This window comes from Cryptomeria japonica, chromosome 8 (assembly GCF_030272615.1).
Source record: "Cryptomeria japonica chromosome 8, Sugi_1.0, whole genome shotgun sequence".
Classification (NCBI taxonomy): domain Eukaryota; kingdom Viridiplantae; phylum Streptophyta; class Pinopsida; order Cupressales; family Cupressaceae; genus Cryptomeria; species Cryptomeria japonica.
In genome coordinates, this window is record NC_081412.1 from 162,580,156 (window position 1) to 162,604,775 (window position 24,620).

Genomic DNA, 24,620 nt, shown 5'->3' on the forward strand with positions numbered 1-24,620 from the left:
ATATCCAAATCTTTTGAAACTGTTGTTTCTACTAAAGCTTTCTCCAAAATTTCCTTATGCATAGGTGAAACCTTGAGAAGTTCCAGAATTGATATTTTAGTAGGTATTCTTTGTAATTGCTCTACTAAATTGTATTTTGTGAAGTGGATGTTGGATCTTTTGCTATACCTGGAAAGGTAATCTTTTCTTTGCTTCTAGTAATAACATTGATTGGCTCTGAAGATGGATTATCTTTAACAATGATCACATTTACCACATCATCATATGTATAAGTGTAATTCACTTTGGCTTTCCCTTTGTCATCTTTTAATTGTGATGGTTCACCTTTGTCATAATTTGGAAATGGAGTTTTGAAAGCCAGGTGCAATTCATTTGTCTTATGGCTATCCACTGTGATAGTTCCATTATCAATTAGATCTTGGATAAGGTGCTTCAATCTTTGACAATCATTTGTTAGGTGTCCTTTATTCCGATGGTAATTGCAAATATGATTGTCATTCCACCAATTTGGCTTGACTGGTGGTTCATAACTTCTTGCTTCTGGTAAAACAATCAATTTGTTGGCAAGCAAAGTTTTTAGAGCTAATTCCAAAGGTTCTCCAATGTTTGTGAATTTCCTCCGAGGATTGGAGAAAAAGGACTTGGCTTTATTGTTTTCTGGATTATTATTTCTTGGGATTTGACTTGATAGATTAAAAATTGGTTGTTGTTATTTTGTAGTACTATTATCGTCATTTCCTTCATTGCTGACATTCCTATTCTTTGACCAGAACTTTGGTTTGTCATTGTTGTTGTTGTTGTTGTATGAATTATTGTAAAGTTTTAGCTCTCCTTTCTTTACCATTGCGTTCTCTATTTTTAGTCCATTCTCGATCATTTTGGCAAAAGAGGGAGGACATTGCATTCTTAGTTGATAACTCATTTCACTGTTAAGATTATCAATGAATATGTTAATTTTTTCTTGATCAGGTACATCTCGGGGATACTTATTAAACATCCATTTCCATCGTTGTAAGATCATAAAAGATTCACCATTCTTTTGTTTAACATTGCAGAGATCCAACATCGTTATCTCATTCCTTATATTGTAGGAGTATTGTGAAATAAATCTATTCACAAGTACTTCAAAAGATTTGATTCTAGATGGTAATCTTGAAAACCACTCTATTGATTGTCCATTTAAACTCCTAGGAAAAAGATGCATAAGGTAAGTTTCATCGTGAGCAAATTCCATGCTCATAGTACAAAACTCCCTAATGTGATCCCGAGGATCAAATTTTCCATCGTATTTGTCATTTTTAGGAATCTCACAATGTTGCGGTAATGGTATCATATTCAGATTCTTATCAAACAGATATGGGCATATATCTTCTAATGAATACTTCTTAGAGATTGTTCCATTTTGCATGTCTTGTATCTGTTGTTGTAAAGTTTGCATTTGTTGAGTAAGGTTTGACAATGGATTATCCACATAGTTTCTCCATGTTTCTTCGTGAGTTATTTTATCACTACGTTCTTTTCTTGTGTCATCCCTTTCTTTCCTTGTTTCTTCATGACTTTCTTTGTTCACATCCTCGTTATTTGGATCATATGTGTTTTGGGTGTTACTTGACTCTACATCTTGTTTCAAGCTTTCTATGTTAAAGTCTTGTGGTAGTTTAGCCCCAGATTTTGCCAACATTAAGAGATATTTCTCTTTTTGCTTTGCCAACAATTTTTCCATTAGCCTATCAAATTTGAAATCTTGCTCGAGGTCTCTAATGGTGCTATTGACTGCTTCTTCGTCAACAACGCTAAACCCAAAAGTTTGAAATATAGGATTATCTTCTTCCTCCATTTGTTGTTGTTTTCTAAGTTGTTCGTATTGGGCTCTAGTCCAAACTGGCATGTGATTATTTCAAAGTTGTTGAAGTGACCAAAGGACAAAGTCAATAGGTGATTATTGGTTTAGGAAGATATGCTTTGTTGATTTTACCGCTATTGTTTGTTCGTTGTGATAAGGAGTCTCTTTGTTGAAAAGAACATCCTTGTAAAATTTCTTCATCAAACTCTGTACCGCAGCCACGTAAGTAGTGACGAAAACGGTGTAGGAATGTCCTATGTTTTAATAAGATCTTGTGATTGATATACAAGAATCTTATTCTATTCTGAGTAGCTTTATAACTAGGTTTTCTTTTCTTAAGGTGATACTTAAAATTCATACAAGCATTTGATAATTTACAAGTTTGTTTGATTCCAATGTTGGTGCAATTTTGATTTTGATATAACCTAGGTTCAAAATAGGAAAGATATATCCAAGATTATGAACCTAGTATAGATTGATTAAGCTTCTTGATAGAGGATTTGATTATCCTGATGAGAAAATTGATAATGATGTTGATTTTTTTGCACTTAAGATGCTTGAATCAATAGCTTGTTAAATGTTGATGTTTATAGAACTTCTTGGGAATAACCTATGGGATTAGTGACCTAGTTGTTTGAGCTAGTTTGACAATATGTGATGGTATAGAGACAAAGCTACTTGAAGAATAATTTTGATACTGACGTTTTGACACTTTGGTTTTGATCTGGTTTTTCAAGTGTTGGAAAGCTTTTTGTATTACCCTTTTGATCAAACTTTTTCAGCAATTTGTTGGATTTTTGCTCACGTGTAGATGATAATTTTCTTCAATTTTTGACCATTTGGAACATGTAACAAACATAGAAGACACAATGTCTAATAAACAAAATACACAAGCAAGTAAAAATCTTATGGCAGGCTAAGACAATAGTTGTTGAATCTCACATGGGGTTTCCCCCGAGGCTACACTATTCAAAGCGGATATTTAGATGCTTGAACCCACTGGCTCCACCCTTGGCACTCACTTCTTCGGGGCAGCCAAGAACCAGTTTCCATGAAAACTCCTCATGGCAAACTTTATATCTCTACTAGGAACCGTATGTGTGTGAGCCGCTTCAGAGGTTCGACCTCCTGCGCCAACAACTAAAAGGATTTTGGCAACTAGTACAAGTGGTTTTTAGTAAAGGCTTTTGGTCATGTGGCCATACATGCGGCACTTTCAGCTCTGTAAATACAAAAGGTTCCCAAACTATAGAGGTTACGCTCCATAGGGTTTATGGGGAAACATAGTGTCGGTATGAACTTATCAGCACATGTTGTTTGGGACTTTCGTCACAAACACGATTTATTTATAGTGGATTGGAAGGACTTGGTATTAGCCCATTTCCACTATAGGTCGTTCCCCTCTCACTGGCCCCCTCAAGGTAGCTCGGGAAGGCAGACCCTCTAAAGGATTTAATTGCTTTGAAAGTTAAAAAAAGAGTGGGTTTGGCTTTTTGGTCACCCAATTAAGGGGAGAGCATATACCTACCACTTTCAAGACATAAAATATAAATGTTATTTTTAATATTTTCAAAGAAATTGTTGGCTAACTCCTATTTGGAGATGTTTCTCCAACAAGCATGGTGTTTATTTTAGCTTTTTTATAAGTCTATGTGCAACTATTTTAGAGAAGTTACTAAAAATGCAAGTTGCATGTTGTCAATTTATCCTCTTAGTTAGACTAAATGAACAAGACATGACATATTACTTCCCAAAATAAGGCGTTTAATTAACTAGATGAGGAAATGCATAAAATTTTCCTTAAACACCATCCTACACATGCATGTTAGTAGTTTGAAAAATCTAATTTCTTGGACATTCGGGCTTGCAAGAAAATTTTGTTAGTTGGAAACAAAAGCACTATTCTAACACATGAGCTATCTTTCTCCTCAAAAACACTAACCTGTAGAGAAAAGGCGATAACCTAGACTACAAAAGCGCTGCTCTGCGGATACAAAAGCGTGATTTATTTAATAAATGTGCTAATCTAGAGGACAAAAGCGCTAACCTAGAAGACAAAAGCACTAACCGACAATGCTAATGCACAAAATTTTCAGACAAAAATGCTAACCTGCATGGCATATGCGCTAACCAGTGATGCAAATGCGCTAACCTATGAGCAAAAGCACTGTCAGAATTCACATATGCGTGAATTTGCATTACAAATGTGTTAATTTTACTTTTTGCGAGATTTTTAAAGGTATATGTGAGGTCCATGAGCCCCACGGTGGGCGCCAAAATGTGTCGACTTGAATTTCATCCTCAGAATGCTACCTGCAACAAGTTAGTTTCACAAAATACAAATGGGAATGCTACAGGAAATCCAAACTCAACCAATGAAACTACATGAAATATATATGAAATAAAAATACTAATATTACCTTCATGGTTTATGTCTCATTGTGTCCTAACTCCACTGTTCCTAGTTGTAGATGGTGTGCTCTCAGACAATACACTGATAGCTTCCAAGATGGCATATGAAGAATGAACTGATAACTGATAGTTAACAAATGCTATGATATGCAATACTACATGATTATGCTATTTGCTTCAAGATTAAAATTCACGGATGCATAAGTTTTCACAAATGATTAGCTTTGAAAAATCACTTGAAGACTCTTGAAGTCTCTTAAAGTCTAACTCTCTCTCAACTGAAGCTCTTGAATTTATAGACTTTGAGAGGATGAGATGATGTTGCTTAGATCAACAGTCATGATCAGATCTACAGATTTGGATGGCTGTGAGAAAAGGTGAAGGTTGAGAGAAAGGGGGAAGGAGAAGACAAGTGTCACTCATCTCACCTTGACTGGGTTGCTGACTGAGGAAATCTAGGGGTGGTTAGAGAAGATTTAGGCATGATAGGACAAGTGGAGTCAAGTCCTTCCTAAGATGTATGGGGTGTTGGAGAGAATATAGGAGATGGTTATGAAATATGTGTATGTACACAATATTCATTTAGTTTGAAAGTTGGAGATAAATGATGAATTAATATTTAAAAAATATTAATTTCCTTAGCCACATGTTTGATGAGTTGGCAAAGGGAAGATGAAGTGGAGATGGAAGGTGAGTTGGAAAAGGGATTTAAATAATTTAGAGATTATTAATTTTTGAGACTATAGGATAGGAGAATAACTATTAAATATTAGATATTTAATTGTTTGGAGAAGATAATTAAATATTAGATATTTAATTATTTTAGAGGAATAGAATAAATGAATTAATTAATAAAATATTAATTAATAGAAAGACACGAAAAATGAATTAAATAAATTAATCCTTTCAAATTAACTATTTAATAGAAGAATAAACATTAAATAAATATATAATATTTATTTAATCACTCATAGCCAATTTTATGTGTATACAATAGTATCATGCTAATCCCATTTTCATGCTAGCTTAATTCATAGCCATTGTATATCAATTTCATAGCAATCTCCATGTTAGTTTAATTAACACACCTAAGCTTTCAATTTGGAATCAATCTTAATCTCACATCTTGCTTTTCATCTTTTCATATCATTTGATCATCTAGCTAGGATCTTAGTTGCATTCATTTTGATCTTGACATATCCTTCAATCTCGTTCTTGTTAGGCCCAATATGGAAAGCTAATGTACTAAGAGGGGAGGGGTGAATCAGTACTTCAAATCTTTTCTTCAACAATAACTTTACTATTAAGCATAAACCAAAAACTGTTGTAACATAACATAAAGCTAAAATAAATAAATAACAATCATACATGATTCACTCCATAACACATATATTTTGGTTACACAGAAACTCTTGGTTAGAGAGAAAAACTATGATGGGGATGGCACCCACAACTTCACTACTGCAATAATAAAGGTTGCTCGGTTAGAGCTACATGTTTAGCTATTTCTGATAGCTTACCCTGTTAGGAGTATCAAGATTGTTAGATCTACCTTGCTAAAGGATTTTACAACACTTATTCTAAATGTTGCACCTGGTTAAAGGCTTTACAATTTATAGACTTTGTTAGAGTCTTTTACCATGTTAAAGGTTTCTCTTACAACTCAAAATATTACAATAAAATCTTTACAAATATCTGCAACTTTACATCTGAAATGTTATAGCAGATTCTATGTGCTCAAAATGAGATTACCTTGCTTATAACATACCTTGGTAATCAATAAAGTAACTCGGTAAACCCTTCTGTTTACTCTGTTCCTTGACTGTTCTCTGAAATCCTTCTCGGTGACCTCTATGTCTCTAAGAGTCACAATACTCAGTGCTTCCTTATCTATTACACATGTCTTGCTTCATATACCTCTCTATATTTGATCCTTAATTCATGTTGTATAAATAGTTCTCTTATGTTGGTGATCTGTTCATTGCTTCGATCTTACAAACATGATTTATCAAATGAATAACCATACAAAATATTTCATTGGATAGATGGCCTCAAGATCATACAAAATCTTTAAGGTGTAATTTCCTAAGTGATAATGATTCCCTGCTCCTCGATCTTGTAACACGTTTCACATGTGTGTCTAGGTTCAATGAATCTGGTAACACGTTTCACTCAGTGTGTGTTCACTCAGTATATCATTTTTGCTGCTCGGTAGACATAGAGTGTTACTCGGTAGACAGCTTGGTGTATACTAGGCTCTGTGACTACTTTCTTCTATAACCAACTGCTTTGTGCTTACCGATTGAATATTTTTGTAGTAGTAACCGACTAGAGTATATAGAATGACTTTTGACATAAAACTAATGGCAACTTAGTAAGTAGTAACAATCTCCCCTTTTGACATTAGTTTTGAAATGTTTGACAAAACTTCTTTCAAAGTCATAACTCAAAAAATCTATATACTTACAAAATTTGACTAATTAGACAATATATATATTTGTCAATAAAATAGTATATTCATATATACTCCCCTTATCAATATATTGTACAAAACTCTGATTATGCATGCGCTATGATCAATATTCTGTATTGACTACTCGGTTGTCACTGCTTGGTTCACTGCTCAAAATTAACTGTGCATTTGGATACTCTGGTCTGCTTTGTATACTCCCCCTTTGATACTTTGATACTATACTCCCCCTTTTTGACAAACATCAAAACTTAGTTACCATTCGATGGAGGCAATTGGTCAAAAATGGATTTGTACTTTGTCCTTGCATCGGTAAGAGTAGCAGAGAGGGCATCCTTGACACTATCCATGAGTGAATTTTGAGCTATAATGTCAGCTAACAATGAAATTAGTCCATCTAAGGTGCTTCCCTCTGGTTGAGTGGATAGGGAGGTGGCCTTGTTGATCTGTTCTTGGACAGAGGACAAGTGTGGAATGAATAAGGTTTGAAGAGTCATAATGTCCATCCTTATTTTGTTCTCTTCATTCCTAAGTTCCAATTGTTGAGCCATGAGCTTTTGTAACTTTGTATAGAAATGCTGAATAGAATTTGATTCAGTGATCAACTTATTTGAGAGATCGGTGATCTCTTTCTCAATCACTTCTATTTTCTTTTTGATATCTTTAATGAATAAAGAGAATGTATAGAGTTTCTGAAATAAATAATGTGCTTGAGTTGAGGGGACAACTCAGTAATAAATTTGACAAGTTTTACTTTGCCAATAGCAATGGCTTTCTGTACCTCTTCAATCATTTTTGTAGTGAGCTCTTTGTCCTTTAACTTGCTCAAGTATTCAGATGCGTCTATTCTAGATGTCTCGATCTGATTGAGGAGTTCATCCAGTTGAATATGGATGGCTGCATCTTTTGACATTGTAGCTTCAGGTAGCATATTTGTTAATAGTGCTTTCACCTTCTGAAGTACTTTGTTTTTCTTTTGAATGGCCATTTGTTTTTCCTGTTCTGCTTTGGCTTTGCATAGTTCACCGAATTCAATGAGTGCTTGCCCTTTTAATTTGGATATGTCTACATTTGGCAACACTATTGGTTTTGACAAATCTAATTTGAAACTATGCTTTTTCATTTTCTTTTCTTTAGTTTTCACCGGTTGCACTAATACAATGGCTTGGGAGGCTTGTTGACCCTCGGTAGGTTGCTCAGTAGAGGCAACACTTTTGTCAATTTCCTGAACCTCTGATGTAGCCTTTAGTGAATCCTTTCTCAGGGTCTTAGTTGTAACATTTTCAGTGCTAGAAGGAGCTTGAGAAGTCTATTCCCCGATAAACTGAGAAGTAGCTTCTCCTTTTGTAGACTTATGACCCTCTGTTCCTTGTTCAGTATCCTGAGGGGCCTCGGTTGAAACAGGCTAAGTGACCAGAGGATAGGGCTAACCTTGTTCCAAAACTGACTCACTGGATACCAGTTTGGCATATGCATTCCCTTATATCATTTCCTATTCTTGTGCCTCGGCGTCCATGATATCCTCATCAATTTGTATAGTGTCAGCAGGGTCTTGCTCAGTGATATCAGGTTCTTGCTCGGTGACATCAACTATTTCAACTTCAACTTTCTCACCATCATTCTTGATTCAAAAGATTTCCTGCCATTTTTCCTTGGTCTCATTCTCTACATCCAGATAAAGGCCATTCATCAATTTCAAGGCTCTTTGCTTGACTAGGAAGTTTGTCTGGTGGTTTTTCAGATGTTCATTGATCTCATCTACCGACATGTCTGGATAGAGATGTACCATACTTCTTTCTCTCATCTTCTTTTCTGACTCCATGGCATATTTCCACCTATTATCAATATGCAAATACAATTCTTTTGGAAGAGAATTAGTTACTTCCAATGGGACCAATTGAAATTTTAGAAGAGTGCAGATTACGGCTTCTTCAATTTGTCTCTTTTCTGCATCAGATCTGGAGTCATATTTTAAATATCTAAATGCTCCAAATCCACCATATTGCTTCAGATTAGCACAAAAATTATCAACACTATGTACATCTTCCTTTTTACTCTTGACAATCTGAAATTTACTTTTGTCTTTAGATTTGGTGTCACTGGACTCTTTAGTCAAAATGAGTCTCCGAGTAGATTTCTTATAAGTTTATGTTACCTTTGGTGTGGCAACATTCTTTGGTTTCTTACTCAGTGATGTTGTAGATGATCTTGTGTTTGGGCACTTTATTGAAGGAGTCAGTGATACCTTTGATGTATCCTGTTTCTTCCTTTTCAAAATTTCCCCTTTAGGCAACTCGGTGCTCAATGTAATAGCTGCCTCTTGGGCTTCAGATTCCTCCTTAGTGATGACTAGAGTGCCCTTGATAGGTGTGGAGGAAGAACCTTCTCCAAATTTGTCCATTAATGCCTGGATCATTTTTGTTGCTTTCCTTGTAGCCTTTGGTACTACAATGCTCATCTTAACTTTCTCTTTAACTTCTTCATATGTACTGTATCTCAGCTTGGTAGCATGCCTTGGTAATGTAAGAAAAGCATCTATCTATTGTTGTGTGATGTCAAAATCAACCTCATAACCCATAGGTGGCAAAGATTGAGTTCTCAGTTCTACAACATTGACATAGCAGTAGTCGGTGTCCACTTCAAAGCATATATCATCCTTGTATTTCTCTACTAACTTGGGTGGAATTCTATACCTGGTATGCATCTTTTCTTGAAACTCGCTAAAGTAATCATCCATAATATCATTGATGTTATCACCTAGCCGTTTGATGAAGTCATTGATTTGATGGGTGATTGGTCGGTGTAGCTCCCAAACTACATTACCGATTGATGGAAAGAATTTCTCAAAATAGAAAAACATGCATACCAAAAGTGATCCAAACTTCAGTGTGTTAGCCGAGTTGTTCTTCTTCGACTTCCTTATGGTGTTTAGATTCTCAAACAGGTTTTTCAACAATACTTCACATAGATCAATTTTCATTCCTCTTCACAATTTTATATGCTAAATCGACTGCTGCATAGGGTACACTATTTTCCCTTGCCGATTGAAAGAAACAATAACCTATTACTCTAATGGCAAACTTCAGCTTTGCATCTGTCACATTGTTCAATTTCAGTCCTCTGCAATTAGATTCAACTCTGGTTAAAGTCATCAATTCCTTTTGTGATATCATTTTCTGAGCTTGGGCATGATCAAAAATAGGGTAACCGGTGATCAAGTGGATGATTTCCTTGGTGATCTTGAATGGTTGCTACTCTAACCACATGAAGTCATCATGAACTCTACTCAAAACAAATTTAACCCACTAGGGTTTGAAGACTCACGGGTAGGTTAGAGCTTCGGTCAATCTCTTGACTTTAATTTGTTCAAACTTGTTATCTAGTTTTCCATCGGTACACAATTCATCATATGGTTCCTTGATTTCAACATGACCTAGTTCCTCAACACGACACTTAGTGAAGAATCTGACATCCTCAACTAGTAAAACCCTATCCAGAATGAGTGAAAATGCAATTTTATCATCCGGTTCAGATGCTACTTTGGGAGTTAGAGAGTATTTCAGTGAGGGCTTTTCAATGTTCTCAACAACAACGGGCTTCTGGATCTTAGGTGCCATTTCAAATTTTGGATAATCACTTAACAAAAGATCCTTAGGGTTTGAAAACTTTTAAATGACAAACGCTTTCCACTTGACAAATGTAAAACAGATATTCACAACTGATATGATCGGTAAACTAGCTTGACAATGCGTTGTGATTCATGTAAATACCTTGAATTTCGCTTCGGAGGAGGTTTGATTGCCTTTGAATTGCTTTTCTCTGCTTTCTTGAAAACTTGGTAAGTGTAAAATGGCCGCGCAAAAGCTTTAAGTACATAATATACCTTATCGGGCTTCATGCAGTTAGGTTAGAAAACATTAAATGCACTCGGTACCACTTCCTTTTTATGCTTTTACCGAGTAGCCAGACTTCCTGTATTTACTGACTAGACAGGCTTCCAAAAGACTTGATAAAATTTCAAATTTCCTAATGCATCTTTAGTTATGTAGATTTTGAATTAAGTACATGATAAAATAGGAACTGTTAAGATTTAACCTTGAGAGAATGCAGTCCCTTCATACCTTTACCGATTAATTTGGAATAGGTGCACCTAACTCGGTAGATAAGGTGCTTTCTTCATTTGACCCAATTTCCTTCTTTTTCCAAATCATCTGTAATTTGCCTTTTATTTCCTCAGTGTCTCTTCTAGGTTGATCTCTGTAATCTCTAGCCAAGTATCCAACTTTGTGATAATGAAAACATGCCATACCAAGATTTCTCCATGATCTTCGGTTGTTCATTCCAAACCTTATAAAGCAGTTGGCACTTATATGTCCATATCTTCCACAATATTCACACCATATCCTTGTATTGTAATCCCATGGTAGTGCAACATATTGTCGGTTAGGATCTGTGTGAGTGTGGTAGCTTCTAGTATTTGCTCGGTGTGCAGACCACATATAGTTATTTTGCTTAAACCAACACTTCTTGGTACTATGTCCATATCTATTGCAGTTTTTACAAAACCCTTTGAATTTTTCCTTCTAATAATTGCTAGCAGACTTTGTCCTACATTGGTTAGATGTGTGACCATATTTATTGCAATTGTAACAATAACCTTTAGACCTTGTGACATTCGGTTGCTTACCTTTTCTGATTTGGCACATGTTGGTAGTATGTCCTTGTTTTCCATAGTAGTTGCAAATAAGTTTCTTTCCTTTGATGTTCTTCTTTTTTCCAACTTGCTTTGATGATTCTCCTCTCTTGGTAGTGTGGATTCCCTTCTCAGTAGAGTCTTTTCCTTTGTAACTGAGTCCTGCAACTTTGTTGGGTCTTTTTGTATTAAGTTGCTCATCCAACATCTTTTATGCTTCATAACTCTTCTTCAGTGTTTCTTTGGATTTCTTCTCTATTTCAAGTTCATTGGTCAATCTTGATAGTTCAAGTTTTAATGCTTGATTCTCATCATCTTTCAGATTTGCTTCATGATGTGCTTAACCCAATTGATCTAATAGATTTTGTTGAATCCCAGTCAACCTTGTGATTTCATCATTCTTTTCAGATACTAATGCTTCAAGCTGTTATTTTTCTCTTTCTAGATCTCTTACTTTATCCTCGGTTGTCCTCAATGCATCAAGATTTTCAGTCATCTGTGTGCTGAAATGTTCATGTTCTCTTTTCATTGCTTTTAGCTGATCAGTCAGTGCTTTTTGCTTTTCTTTTAGTTCTCCAATCATCTCTTCAGTCTCTTCAGATATACTGTTCTCAGATGATGTCTCAATTTGTTCCACCAGCTCTTGTGAGTCCTGTAGATCATCAAACAACCTTCTTATGACTTTCAATGATTTTTGCATTTGTGTTTGCATGTCTGCAATCAGTTGATTAGCATGATCCAACTCTTCTTGTAGATACACAATTCTCCGAGATTGTTTATAGCCTTCCATTGATAAGATCTTTTTCTTTAGGCTGTTAATCCCTTTTCCAAGATTGAATCTCTGATACCAATTGTTAGGCCCAATATGGAAAGCTAATGTACTAAGAGGGGAGGGGTGAATCAGTACTTCAAATCTTTTCTTCAACAATAACTTTACTGTTAAGCATAAACCAAAAACTGTTGTAACATAACATAAAGCTAAAACAAATAATACATGATTCACTCCATAACACATATATTTTGGTTACGCAGAAACTCTTGGTTAGAGAGAAAAACTATGGTGGGGATGGCACCCACAACTTCACTACAGCAATAATAAAGGTTGCTCGGTTAGAGCTACATGTTCAACTATTTCTAATAGCTTACCCTGTTAGGAGTATCAAGATCGTTAGATCTACCTTTCTAAAGGATTTTACAACACTTATTCTAAATGCTGCACCTGGTTAAATGCTTTACAATTTATAGACTTTGTTAGATTCTTTTACCATGTTAAAGGTTTCTCTTACAACTCAAAATATTACAATAAAATCTTTACAAATATCTGCAACTTTACATATGAAATGTTATAGCAGATTCTATGTGCTTAAAATGAGATTACCTTGCTTATAGCATACCTCAGTAATCAATAAAGTAACTCGGTAAACCCTTCTGTTTACTCTATTCCTTGATTGTTCTTTGAAATCCTTCTCGGTGACCTCTGTGTCTCTAAAAGTCACAATACTCAGTGCTTCCTTATCTATTACACATGTCTTGCTTCATATACCTCTCTATATTTGATCCTTAATTCATGCTGTATAAATAGATCTCTTATGTCGATGATTTGTTCATTGCTTCGATCTTACAAACATGATTTATTGAATGAATAACCATACAAAATATTTCATTGGATAGATGGCCTCAAGATCATACAAAATCTTTAAGGTGCAATTTCCTAAGTGATAATGATTCCCTGCTCCTCGATCTTGTAACACATTTCACATGTGTGTCTAGGTTCAATGAATCTGGTAACATGTTTCACTCGGTGTGTGTTCACTCAGTATATCATTTTTGCTACTCGGTAGACATAGAGTGTTACTCAGTAGACAACTCGGTGTATACTAGGCTCTGTGACTACTTTCTTCTATAACCGACTGCTTTGTGGTTACCGACTGAATATTTTGGTAGTAGTAACCGACTAGAGTATATAGAATGACTTTGGACATAAAACTAATGGCAACTTAGTAAGTAGTAACAGTTCTTTAGGTTGACATCTAAAAGATCAATTGCTTTTCCAAGTGAGATCCACCTTGAATCTTGAAGATCCTTTGAGATAGAGGAACATGAGACGTGCTTGGGGTTCTTGATTTTGAAGCTAACTTAGTTTAGTTTCTATTTTGATTTCTAACTCTAACATGATGTTTCATGTGTATGTTTGATGTTGTTTGATTCTCTTTTGCAGATTCCACACTTTCCTTCACACAATGGTTATTGACTACTTGGGTTAAGCAGGCTTGGGAACCCCATGGTATAAGCTCAATAGGGTCTAGAACCTTATTAGTGATTTTTTTCTATTTTCCTTTGAAATAATTTGAGCGAGTGCATTTAATACTTAACCACTCTAGTTCTTGGCTCTTTGAAAACACATTTTTTGTGTTGTTTTGTTGGACCCATGATTTTAAAGTCTCTATACTTTCTTCACTTAAGGTTATCCCCTAGGTCAAGATTCTCTTTTTCTATTTTTTAATCAACCATCTTAGAGAAAATCATTTATCCTTTAGCATTTTTTATCTACCACGAGTCATAAAGTTTATAATTTTTCTAACTTTATTGGTGGGTTTGTATTAAGGTGGATCTAACTATATATCTTAAGGAATCACTTGAGATTCAAGTAGTATCCTTACTTTTTGACAAAAGGTGACTTGAATTAATCTCTAGGACACTTTTTTCAAGTGCCAATCCCTTGAGAATAAATTTTTGGATAAGCCCTTTGATGCCATGTGTAGTTCTTAGATCTTTTGCTACAATCTCAATACATTTAGTTAAGGATGAGAGTTGGAATACTATGGAAGGTTTAAAAAACCTCTACCTTGAACTTATTAAGCCCAATGAGCCAACCCACGTGGTAAAAGCAACATGTTTATAAAAGAGACACAATTCTGCTCACTAAGGGACTATTTTCTATCCAAAACATAACTTATATTAGGTCAAAGTAATAATTTATCTATTGGCACCTTCATGGTTAGTTCTCCACCCTATAAGAATCTCAATATACTTATGATTAGTAACAATTATTTGTATAGAGGGGATATTACAATGGTAAATTATTTTATCTTTCTTGTAAACTACCTCTTGTGCCAAACCAACATAAATGTTTGGGAATAAGTTTAGGATTTTGACAAATGAGGAGAACCAACCATATCTCTCCATGGAGATTCCATAAATATGAAATCATCTCATTGAATTCCATGTGTAATTCCGCATAAGTTTTAATTTTGGTTTGAATATTACAAGCTTTGTCCATTTGATGCTATTTATTTATAGGAAATAAATTTTGATAATTCTTCATAAGAATTTGCAAAAAATCTGGACATATAATGGATAGTTCACCACCTTGCATGATGATATGTTTGGAGATGTGTATTTCTATTTCCTCACATTTAAGTTCCTTCATTATTTTCTTAGGATCTAAGATACTCACCATTATGTCCTCTAGATTACATTTGAATTCATGATTAATCTATTTGCAATATCATCAATATTTATGTACCTAAGGATATCCCAAAATGTTTGGTGTTATGGAGACGGCTATATGAAGACTTTTTTTTTTCTAATCATCTCATTTGCGATGAATTTACTATGGTAGGGGTGCCTAGGTACAAAGAAATATCTTTGTTAATATGTTGATGCATTGACAAACATGAATATTAAAATTATTTATTTATATATTTATCTATTTTTTTATTGTTACACTAATAATTTCCTTAGTTGTATGCCACATAGGACCCTTGGTTCATGTTGTCTAACCTTTAGATGTGTTTGGATAAGGTAGTAAAGTGATTTTATAGTGTAATGTGATTTTTGAGCAATTTTGTTCCATCCTCTTTCTAACCGTGGGAAATTGTTGAAAGTAAGTCTAAAGATAATCTCATTTGATCACCATCCAATCAACTTTCAACTTATGTGATATATTGAGCCCTTGAAACTCTTTGGAATTTACTTCTTTTACACATTATCACTTTCTCATAAATGGTTTATCCAACTTATGATGGAGGTGTGGAACCTTGAGCTGTTTTCATCAATGCTTCTAGATGGATTGAGTGGTTGAAAGTTGTGATCTCCTACACCACCACCTTTTTGTGGTGGTTTAGTAAATATAAAAAAAAAAAATATAGTAGAGATAAAAACTCCACCACCAAATAATTTGTTAGAATTTCTAGTTAGTTGGAAGGAAAACCAATTTGATCTACAAATCCAAAAATTAGTGACTCAACTAAAGCGTGAGCTCAAGCTCATCATATTACACCTAGGAAAACATGTTCAAATTAATGTTCACCTTCATCAGATCAAATTCAAGGATAGATCTCATCACATAAAGCAAGTAATAACTCAAATTAAGTCTGTCAAGTCTACGCATGGATGACTCACTACCCTCTTAGATATATCTAATACTTTCTTGGTGCATTATAAGATACTTTTTAAATCCTATAAGAATACCTCAAAATGTGAAATCTTTACAACAATACTTTGATGCTGTTTCTTCTAAGTTGAGAAAATCTTATTAAGTTTCTTGTAATTATCTACTCACACTTGATGAGTTGTATTTCACACTTATTCTAAGCCAATGATAAATCCATTGTATTGGATGCCTTTCTTTGTGAATTTCTCAAGGCTATGTGTAGCATTTCACTAGCCTAAACTTGCTTCAAATATACAAGGGAATTTTTCATAGTAGGTCCCTAAGAAGTGTTATTGACTATGGGTATACAAAATTCATACCCAAGCTTGTGGATATAGAGCCTATCAACAACTTGTAGACTATCACCTTGCTTAATACTTCTTAAAATATCTTGGCCAAATACTTAGCATTACACATCCTCCACTTGATTCCTTCCATTATGTAGTTTAATCAAACAAGGTTCATAATTTTTTTTATTTTAGATAATATTATTACACTTTGGTAATAATGGAATAGGAAAATTTGTTTTAGTAATACATTATCTTCCTCAAGCTTGAGTTTGAGAAGGGTATTGCTCACATTGAGTTGTCCTTTTATATCACACACACACACACACACACACACACACACACACACACACACACACACACACACACACACACACATCTATATGTATACGTATACATATATGTAATCATATATGTATACATATATGTATATGTATATCTATATATATTTTATTGTGAGCATAATCTTATCACATTGTGTTTTTTTTAGGTGTAAAGTTTAAGGTCTTTAATGGTGAAACTTGACTTTAATAAATTTTATGAATAAAGTTTAGGTATTGGCTTTGCTTACATATCTTTCTAATTTTATACTATTCTCCAAAGGAATCTACGAGATTTTTATATTTTTTATTTTCTACGCCTTTCTATGAGGTAAACAATTAGGACATGAATCTTGAATCTTGCCAATGAATTTTTCACCTAGAATGTCCGAGGTTTAACAAAATCACTAAAAATATTATATGTAAGACACTCATTAGAGGTTTTTGGGATGGGAAATTATTTGTTTGTAAGAAATAAAATTTTGTATCAATCATGATGTGATTCATCATGACATTGTCACCTTTCTCTATTACAAATGATAATCAGACTAGGCATGTGACCCCATTGACAAAGCTCTATGGGACCTTTTCAACATTTATAATCATTCATTTATAGTTAATAATGTTTATGCTTCTAATATTCTATTGAAAAATCTTCCCTCTAATGATGGTTTTCTAATGCAACTCTTGCACCACTTAGGTTTTGTGGAATTGTTTTAATATGGCTCAAATAGTTGGTGATAAATTACGGGCTCTACCTATGTACTAGATAGTTGGTGAAAGAGAGGCATGATACTACATGCACATAAATTAATTCCTTTTTATTCCAATTTTCTATCATCATGATTGTTGTATATGGTGAAAATGGATAAACAACAATGTTGAAAGACTAAATGAATTCAACCACAAAACCCTAGCCTAACAACAACAAAGATCCACCATAACATATGAAGATTACCTAAGACAATGCAAATCAAATGAAATCAAAAAGATTATACCATCACATGTCCAATAGGGTTTGGATCTCCATTGATCTTGCTTGATATATTTGCTCTCAGATTTTATGTGCACAAGAGCTCAACAAAGAATGGAATGTGGTTGCAAGTAGGATCTCATATGAAAAGCGTAGTGTAGTCAAATGCATAAATTGATCAGCTAGTTAGGGTTTGATAATGAAGGAAGCATCTCCTTATATAGAAGACACTATAAGAAGTGGAGGGATAAGATTAAGAGGTGTAGAAGAGGTCGGCTATGATTAGAGGGTAGGTAAAGAAAATAATAAAATAATGAAAGGGGTAGGTAGTGTAGGAATTAAGAGATGAATGACATGTATCATGGGTAGAAAAGGCTAATGAATTAATTAAATAAATAAAGATTTATTTAATTAATAGAAGAAGTGGGATCAATTAAATAAATAAGAGTATTTATTTAATTTAGAAAAAGGATAATTTAAATAAATAAAAGTATTTTTTTAAATGAGAAATAAGGCTAGAAGAGGATAAATGAATTAATTAAATAAATAAAGATTTATTTAATTAATAGAAGAATTAGGATAAAGTAATTAAATAAATAAAGATATTTATTTAATTAGACATGACAATTTTAGGTGTCTACAATTGTATCCTATGGTTTATGTGGAGAAATTTAAGTGCTATCTTTGAGAAAGTGTATGAATGGCTTGATAGATCTATGCTATTAATATAATAATTCTTTTCATTTGCTAGTTATTTAAACCTACCATCAGAGTATTTGCTAAATATTATCCTTTTAGATCAATTACTATATGAATTTTCATTTAATGATACTTTACTTATCCTAAGGTTGAAATGTGTCAATTATTTTTTAGTACATTTTTTCACTTATAAAGCCATGTTGGCCCTGCATCCAATAGATTTCAAATTTGGACATGTACCTCTCACACCAAACAAGTTGGATCATTTGGTGTAATTGTGCTCTCAAATTCACATCCTATTTCCTCTACATTTACTCAAAGCTTCATTAAGACAACTATTTTGGAGGCTTAACCCTTTTCTCTTGCCTTATAGTTGGGAGTTGCTAAGCTTTACTAACAAAAAAAAATGCTAATAACCATACTTTTAGAGGAGTATAAATTAAATGCCATATTCATTAGATTAATGTTCATGATAAATGTTTCAAGGATTTTTTCCAAGCCCTGCACATCCATCATACTTCTCAAGCTCTAAAAACTCAAAGAACAACCATTTTTTAACATTTTTAATATTATTTAAGCTTAAAATTTTCACCATGAACAAATTTTCAAAACTTAGGAAGTCTCTCTTAAATATGGTTACACTTTGTGTCAATTATAGAGTGTTGTTCCTTGCCACATTTCTCTATCCCAATGTGTCTTTTTAAAATAATTTCTTACCAAACATGACCTTAGGGAAGTAATTTTTTTAATGGCCAATGTTCAAGCCCTTATGAATCCCTAATTTTTTTAATGGCCAATGTTTAGGCCCTTATGAATCCTATAAAGCTCTTTGGGAACTGGTTGGCGAAGATCTTCATAAAGTTTACCTTGAAGATTTTTATTTTAATTCCTTAAGAAATATTATAAACAAAGTGAATATCAAGTTCATGCCTAAATCTAGTAATGCTAAGGAAATTTACAACTAGAGACGAATCACCTTTTTCAATGTATCTTATAAAATAATTTTCAAGAAGCTTGATCTAAAGCTACACAATCTTCTTCCCCAATTTGTTCATCTTGACCTTGAGCTAGATTTATTTAATTTAGGTATATTCTTGATAATATCATGGCTATTTGAGAAAGAATAAAATGGGCTAAATTTTTTTAATTACTTATATTCATAAAGATTATGAATGTATTGAGTAGTTATTTAGCTTTTTTATCCTTCTATATTTAGGATTTGGTCCTTGATTTATGCGTTCTACTAAAATACTCTTTGCTGATGCTTATTCTTATAGTAGCATTAATTTTCATCAATATATTTCACTTAGGATTTTTTAATCCATATACCAAAACCATCATTTGGTTTTGGCTCTTTATATCTTGTTGTTGAAGGCTTTAGATATCTCTTGGATAATGTTGTTTTAGGTAAAACATATTTAAAGAAACATCTTTTGTAATGCCCACCAAAATACCCTAGAGAAAATAACTAAACTAACTAACAATAGAGATATATTTATTTTAAACATCTACTAAAGCATCACATAGAGAACTATCATAACTTCAATTATAGATTAACTTCACAATAATGCATAGATCATCATGAACATAATCAAATCCATAACAACATATAACGCAAGCAGAAATAACATTATAAACATATAACCATTCATTCTTTCCCTAGGGCATCTTAACACCACTACTTGCTAATGACATACCAATAACACATCCATATCATGACATTATTAAAATTTATTCCATTTAAGATCTTCCCAATACTTTTCCTATCATGAGATTATGAGCTATCAAGGCATATCATCATATCCCATCAATTATCTAAGTTCATTTTTAAAGCATCAAAATCATATGTACCTAATTCCCATCATATTCCATTATTCTCTTACCACATCATGAAACTATATGCATATATCCTTTTCCTGTTGGCAACAATGCAACAAATTAAGAGGGGAAGGGGGGCGAGGTGAATCAGTTTGCACCAAAAACTACTGCAACTTAAACCACAATTCAGATCTAACAATGAATAGTTAAAGCATTAAACAATGTAATGCCCGCCAAAATACCCTAGAGAAACTAAGCATCTAACATACTAATGGAGATAAAAAAATTTTAACATCCTTTAAAAACTAATGCAACTCATAACATCTCCATCTAATTACATTCATTAACCAATTAACCATTATGAACATGCATCATTACACATTTCATTAATTTACGCAAGAGGAAATAAACAAATACAACATTAATCATTCCCTAGGGTACTTCAACGTCATTACTTAATTAACTATCACAATGACATCCTACTCACATGATAATCACATTCCATTCTAACTTAATGCATTATATCCATTTCCTAACCATGATATATGTAATCTACTATGATGTTTATCCAATATGATATGCATACTATTCTAAAATATTTCTAGCATGATACATTTAACCATTTCAATGCAAGACTAACCCCCTTAGACAATCTTTCTATGCACCGAATATCAAATGTGTTTTAACCCAACATTTCCTATCTACATGATCTTTATCCTTTTCCATGGTAAGGAAATCCTAATGCAGAGGTATATGCCATCTTTACTAATCCATTTAAACATGCTTCAATTGCATCTAATTCCCTAACATGACCATTTATTTTAACATTAATTCCGAATGCATAATGCAAGAATCTTAATGCAATCTTCTTACTTAACAATCCCTTACATGCAATGCATAATTTCTTTTCTACCAATGTATCTACATGAATCATTCATCTAATCATATTATCTAACATTCTCATTAATACTAACCAATCCATTAGGGTTCCTTCTCATTTCAATTACTTCCTAATCATTTCATAGAATTCAATTTCAACCAATACAATTAAGGCATAATATAAATCTATTCCATTTCATTTACCAATACACTTAAGGACATTTCTTCCATTCTATAAGTACAACATGATACATCATATAGTCTTGTTACAATCCATGACATGATCCTAAATTCCAGTTACTACCTTCTTACAATTACAATTACATAAAATACATCATGAGCATAGTTCTTCCTATTTCAAGATCCCAAATACTACATACAAGAATATTACATTACATGAATTCCATCATATTCATTACATAAATCTGTTACAAGGTACATCCATAATCATCATGAAGAAGAATCCACATCCACATAGGAAGAATCCAAGAGAACATCCCAATGGCTAAAAAGCACCAACCACCCGACCATGTGGAACCAAAAGAACCACCCCCCGTACTAGGAGATTACACAAGGTCCCAACACACACTCTAAACCTAAGCTGGAACCTATAACCAAAGAGACTAATCACACAAGGACTCTCATGCAAGAGCCAACACAAAACAACAAGAATAAACTCCCAGATGCGTACTACTCAACAAGACATAAATGTAACCAATAAGGCATAATCATAATTCATCAAGGGAACACATGTAGGGGTGGAGTGTCATCACATGTCATCCTCAACACATAACAACATAAGGCACTATCTTGATGGACATGTGGAGACATCTCAATCTATGAGAGATCAAGGGAGAAAGAATTTCCATAGCAATGGCCTTCTCATTCTTATCCTAAAACATCCTCCCTAGGATCAAGTCATGAGGCTCACATCAATTTTTATCTTTATTAATGAATCTAACTACCCAACCCATTAATTATTAGGTTATCAATTATTTACAAATCATGGTAAACTTCCAATGTGCCTTGGTAGTCTAGACTTCATGCAATCCTATCTCTCGTGACCCCGGTCATCACAAGGAAGCCCACTCCCCCTAACATGGCCCAACAATAAATCACAAGAGGATCTAAACCATAATGAAATATGGAAATATAATATTCATATGCAACCAAGAACATCCACACATACTTTTACAACATACACAAGGCTACAACAACATCAAGTATAACAATGAGCCTCTTGGCCAACAAAAGGGCATAATAAAGTCATCAAATCTGTTGTCAATCATGAAAATAAATCCATAGAAGGCCAGCTCACTTGCCGGTCCAAAAAAACAACATATACAACTCATCAACCATGGCATATCAACATGGAGAGAGTACAAATACAACCACAATAATGTAGGAAAACAAATAAGCATAAAACCATGTAAAAGCATCAAATCTTATCAAGACCAATTATGGAAATCATCAAAAGATCTCAATCAAGCCTCTCATACAAAAATCCAATTGGAAAAATTAATCAAAATAAGCAAAACTATGAAAAACACATAAATCAAGTAGGGTCGCACATTCACACAATAGGTTTGCGCATTTACACAATAGGTTCACATATTCACACAATAGGTTAGCCCATTTACACAATAGGTTAGTGCATTTACACAAACAACGCAAATACAAAAATTTCCATAGAAAAATCTCGACAAAAATATAAAATCAAGTCTTTAACAAAATGGCTCGAAAATCATATGGAAAGAGTCGCCCAAAAACAAGGAATAATAGGGCACAAATGAAATAAAATATAACCAAGTATAAACCAAGATATATTAAAGTTTTACTCACGACAAAACTCACAGAGAAAACTAGAAAATTCTACAGAACCTCCAAAACAATCCAACAAAACACACACACAAGATAATCACACTCAGGAAGGCGATTTTTAAACACCACAACAAACCAGATAGATTCACGATCTAAGAAAAATATACAGAGCCATGAATGATATTCACAGGAAAACCAAAATATATTTTCCTAGCAAACTGAATAAAGCTCATATAATATAAAGTTATCTCCCCAATATTACTTTGGAAACTATATTAAAACTATAGAATATGCAAATATTATTTCAACCCATCTCCGTCAAACAATGTGCAGACACAAAGCATATAGGGAAGCCATTAAAATAAAAAAAAATCAAAGGAACAAAGTTCCAACCTGCAACTCATGTAATGGAATGTGGTTGTTGAAACGATCCCCATAAAGCCAAGCCAAAATCCAACCAAGTTCCAACCAAAATCCCAGTGCAAAATCGAAAGCTCAAGGGAAATACTTGCAGAGAAAATTTTCAGAGAATAGCCAACCTGAAAAACATCATGGGAATGAAAATAAAAACCAAACAATAACTAAAACCCTAGCGTCCATACCGACCAATCAAAATATTTGGTTTTCCAATATAATTTACCAACCCCACCATATAATATAATTTTACCTCTCATTTCAAATTCAATCAATAAGAGTAAAGGGCAGGTAAGGTAACTATAAAATGTGTTTATACAACCAAGTGGGGGAATTATATTATTATTTTAATTTAAAGTGTTTATACACCCCACTTCAATAAAGGTCAAACTTTATAAATATACATAAGCTATAAATATAAATTATCAAATGGGAAAATTAAATTAAATAAACCAGAGGCTCATAAATACATAAAAGAACCAAATAATTATTAAATATCAAATAAACAATTAAACCACAGGCAATTAAATAAATAAATACCAATTAAATAATCAAATTCCAATAAGATTAAACCACAAATATAAAATAAATATTAACAATCATAAAATCAATAAACATTAATTATTAAATAAATATAAATACCAAATAATTAAATACTCAAAACTAATAAATTAAATACATTAAAATAAATATTATTAAATATAAAACCACATATCAAGAGTCACATAATTAATCTAAACATACTCAAATAAATCAACCATCTCTAACATACTCACAACACCAAGAAGACCAAGCTCACTAATTGACATGGTGAATTACGCCAAGACACTGACAACTCACAGTGAACAACTTAGACCTAGAGTATGTGAAGGGAACTCATGTCATCTCCGAACCACATAAGCCATTGGAATTAAAGACATGCTCATACCTGTGAAGCCAGGTGGAGTCAATGTCTGGTACCTACAAAATCTTGCAACCACAAAACAATGATACAAAATATGAATATATCTCATAATAGACAAGTGATAGAGAAGCGCGATGACACATCCCCTCGCAATAAGAGATGTGACATCATCCCTCTCACGAAGATAGTAAAACACATCTCATAAACATCTCATCATATGTAATCATGAATTAGGGTTAGTGAAATCATAATCATCATCAAAACCATGATAAATCTAATCTATCAATAATCCATCACATAGTAAGCATATGGAATCCATCGAGCACATATATCCATCAAATCACATGATCAATAATCATAGGGTCATCATCATATAAATCATCCAAACAAGCATCTGTCCAATAATGTCTAGCATCAATAAGGAGTAACTGAAACACATGAGTAATCATCATCCAAATCATCAAATATAGTCTAGATAAGTGATGTAGGAGCATCCCCGGTTCACAACAATCTTGCATCAACCAAAAACATTTTCCTTTCTGTTTTGTTTTCTGTTTGCAGTTTTAGTTTTCCTTTCTGTGTGTCCCTGTTTTGGCTCATTGGATCCTATGGAGTTGGATTCTACTTGCAGACTTGATCATCTTTCTTTCTT